Consider the following 4155-nt stretch of genomic DNA (forward strand, 5'->3'; position numbering starts at 1 on the left):
TGGCATCATAGTTTCATTTACTTTTATGAACCAAAGATATTTGAGATCTTCTAGTTCAAACATCATGCAGTTCAAACTGCCAATCAAAATATATTTAAATATATTTTAGATTAATATTTTCATAAGCAAAGGCACAAGCTAAGCAGATCTTCTGTGTACACACATCCAACATACAATTATCATTTACACCCTGGCTTTCATCTTAAAACCACCCGAGATTTCGAAAAATACCTGGGTCTTCACTCTCAGAGAATATTTATGGCTTCTGGGTAAAATCTAGATATCAGTATATTTGGAAACCATCTGTATATTTTGAAAATACACAGGCGTGTGTTGCAGGGTTAAAGCTCATTGACCCACATGGATCTTATAAGTGGAGGCCATTTGGAAAGAGCAAAATGCAAACGCACAGTGTCAAAAATGAGGAAAGTCCATTTCCAAACTAAACACATTTTAATACTGCAAGACAATTCACACATGCAAATTAATAGAAACATTTTTCCATGCTTATTAAATGAATCATAATGTAGGCATATTTTTAAATTTCAAATTAAGTCTGTTTTACATTTCTATGGCATTGAGGTTGTTAGAAAGAGCTTTACAAACATTAATTGTGCTCCACAATATCCCTGTAAGCTATGCATTGTTACTTCTGTTTTACAACTGGAAAAGCACAGGTATGAAAGCCTGAACTAATTGCCCACAGTCATAAGACTAAACAATGTTCAGGAAAATAAAGGGTTCTAATTTTTAATTCTCTTTTCTAAGAAAATTTTCTGTAAGAGTAGAGAGGAGATAAAATGCTGGAAAGAAAAAAAAAGGATTCGGTGCTCTCATTTTAAAAACGAACTCTGTGGTTATATGCAAGAATTTGTTATGTAGGTTCTGTTCACAGTCACCTTGGCAGAAAGAGGGCCTTGGCAAAGTATAGGTCCATTATAAGAACTCTGTTCCCCATACAAGCCCGGAACCTACATTCCAGAGGTCTCAGAAGTTGCCTGTGATCCTCACAAAGTAAACAACCATAAAAATGTCTTAAGTGCTTACAGCTAAACGTGTAACACAGAAAGCAATGAATCAAACTGTGACAAAGAAAGAATTGTGGAAATGTTTGGAAAAGTTTGAAATCAGGCTATTGTAAAAGCTTATAACACTTAAATCCACAATCATGCCACCTCAGTTTCCCCATATCTCTGAAGACACCAGAAAACAGAAATTGATAAGGGAAAACGGCTTGATTTATAGTTCTGCCAGACCACTGGGGTAGAAAAATCTAATTCCCTTGTCACTGTGCCTATAACCCTGGTCTTGGTTTCTTTTCCTGTAGCTATGATATAATACCCTGGGACAAGCAACTTAAGGGAGAAAGGCCAATTTACATCGTGGGTAAAGGGAAACTGTTAAGAGTAGCAAAAGCCCCTTACGTTTAACTGGTCAATACTGTAAAATCCCTAGTCTATCTACTAGAGGATCCACCTTTCCAGTCTCACTGGTCAATCACCTGGCAGTAGAACCACTCCTAGAAAGGCAGGTTCACCTTAAGTTATGCTAAATATCTGAGCAGAATACCAGATGCTCGTTAATGAGGTAGTGAATTTTTCCTGCCTGGAACCCGCCTTCTAGGGCAGTACTCCACGAAACTTGCCAACCAGCCTCAGTCATGTAGGTCTCTGTAAGTCTTTCTGCTTTTCTGAATTCTCTGTAACAGCGTAATTTCTCCTGTTCTTCGTGGCTTTCTTTCTAAATGTGCTTTCTTTAAGGCTTTGGGCTGCCCCTAGATCTTCTATTTCTTTCCTTTTGCTCTAAAGTTTCCATCTCCCAGCCATGTGACTACCAGTCAGTCACGTGTCTGACCTCCACACAGGCTCTAAACCAGCATGGCTTCATGGCTTTCTTCCCTTCTCCCCACCATTCCCCTCCTCAAGCTGCCAAGATTACCAGTTGTCCTGCCCTGAGGATTTTTCTTTTAAATTCTAATAAAATTACAAAAGCTTCCATGTGGCTTCATTCTTAAATTCTATTATGAATGAGACAAATAATCTTCTAGGGGGACCCTCTTTCTCTGTTTCGAAACCACTGATCATCTTCAAACGGAAGGCTTTGCAATGCACAGTACTACATAGAAATCTTAAAATATAATTTGTAGGAGCTGGAGAGATGGCTCAGCAGTTAAGAACGCTGGTTGTACTTGCAGAAGACCTGGGTTTGAATCCCAGCACCCACATGGCAGCTAACAACTGTCAGTAACTTCAGTCTCAGGGGATCGACAGCCTTTCTGACCTCCACCGGCATTGCATGAAATGGGTGCACTTTTCTACATGCAGGCAATACATGCATACACATAAAATTTTTAAAAAATTAATAAAATTTATTTATATATATATATATATTTGTAAGAAAGAGTCAAATGGGATAAATCAGAGGCAAGAATGGCCAATTAGTACATCAACTGTTACATGTGGAAGGAGCTGGTCCACACCACCCAGGACAGGGCTAGAAACATACTTTAGAAAGAACTTTGGGAAGAAACATGGAAAAATATTTGGTAACTATCCCTAAGTTTCTTCAAGCTCCTACTGCTGTGCCTTCCCCATAGTGATACCCTCTGACCTGTGTGCTTCTCCCCAAGTCACTATTTTAGAGTATTTACAAGACAACAGAAATGAAACTAGGACAGGAATTGGCCCTGAGGAAGTGAGGCCCTTGCGATAAACCTGATCACATGGCTGTTATAGCTTTGGACTTTGATGTGAAAGAGTTTGGAACTTGGGACTGGAAAAGCCATTGAGAGCTGTGTTCAGAGCTTAATGGGTCATTTGTGTGAGAGCTAGAAAGAGAAGAATGCTGAGAGAAGTGCAGAGGACAGGTCTGTTCAGTGGGAATAAGAGCAGTGTGGAGAGCTGGTACAGGCCTATTCATGTGATGTTTTCACCGAGAACCCATGTGTGCTGAGGATGCTGAAGAACAGCTGTGACTGTGAAAGAAATCATTGTCACTGAAGTGAAACTTCCTGTGCTTTATTGGGAGGACTGGAATGTGCTTTGTCAGGGTCAGCACACAGAAGCTGATTCAGCTGTAGTCTACAGGGGATGGGGAAACCTCAAGCTGATAGAAGTTGGCATGGTAAGCATTGTTCATGTGGTACTGGTTTTGAAGGCATGAAGGGTACAAGATTAAGGGGAGTCATAGAGAGCAGCTGAGGTTTTCACTTTGTGGCAGGGTCAGAGTTCCTATGAAGAGACCCTATGCAGGTGCCACTGTTGAAACTGAAGTCTCAGTCACAGTGGAGACCTCAGATATTGGAGATGCTGGAAATATCTGTGAAAAAGAGCTGCAGGTGTAGAGTAGAGCCAGCCTAATCCCAAGAGAGTAGCTCTGTGTGCTATATAGGTGGCAGAGCTGAAGGCACAGGCCTACCCAAGCCCTTTGGAACCAAGATTATGAGCCCCAGAGGCTAAACATTTTGGAGCTTTGAGATTTGGTTTTTCCCAGTTTGATTTTGTTTTTTTTTTATCTGATTTTCCATATGGCGCCCTGATTTCTTTCATTATGGGATAAGAATGTTTACTCTGCCAGGCCTGGTGGTGCATGCCTTCAATCCCAGCCCTTGGGAGGCAGAGGCAGGCAGATATCTGTGAGTTTGAGGCCAGCTTGGTCTACAAAGTGAGTTCCAGGCCAGCTGGGGCTGCAAAGGGACCCTGTCTCAACAAATAAAAAATAAAAATTAAAAAAAATAAAAGAATGTTTACTCTGTATCATTTTATGTTGGAAATATATAGCTTATTTTTTTACTTTATGGGAGCTCATAGTCAAGAGACTTTGGAATTTTAGTGTTGAAAATTGTAGAAAGTCTAAGGACTTTTAACGCTATCGTATTTTTTTTCCACTGAGATGAACCTGACACTTTGGAGACAAGGAATGTAGTTTTAAAGTGATGTGCTTGTCGGGAGCTGGAGAAACAACATTCATTACCAAAAAATATAATATAGCTCTACAAACAGTTGACTTAAGCAGGAAATTCTGCTTGCACAAGTAACCTTGAGAAAGAATTTATGGCAAGGTTATCTTTCTCTTCCTCTTGCAAACAGTTCTCGGAAAAATGATTCATGCAGTAATCTCTTGGAACACCTGGCGGTCAGTCACGTTGCTGAATTG

The 4155-nt window shown here is 40.1% G+C and overlaps 1 pseudogene; it reads left to right on the top strand.

The window, feature by feature from the left end:
• LOC103734220 overlaps positions 1–4155 on the top strand; it is a 39559-nt pseudogene that overhangs the window by 35049 nt on the left and 355 nt on the right.

This window comes from Nannospalax galili, unplaced genomic scaffold, assembly GCF_000622305.1.
Source record: "Nannospalax galili isolate Female #2095 unplaced genomic scaffold, S.galili_v1.0 scaffold550, whole genome shotgun sequence".
NCBI lineage: Eukaryota > Metazoa > Chordata > Mammalia > Rodentia > Spalacidae > Nannospalax > Nannospalax galili.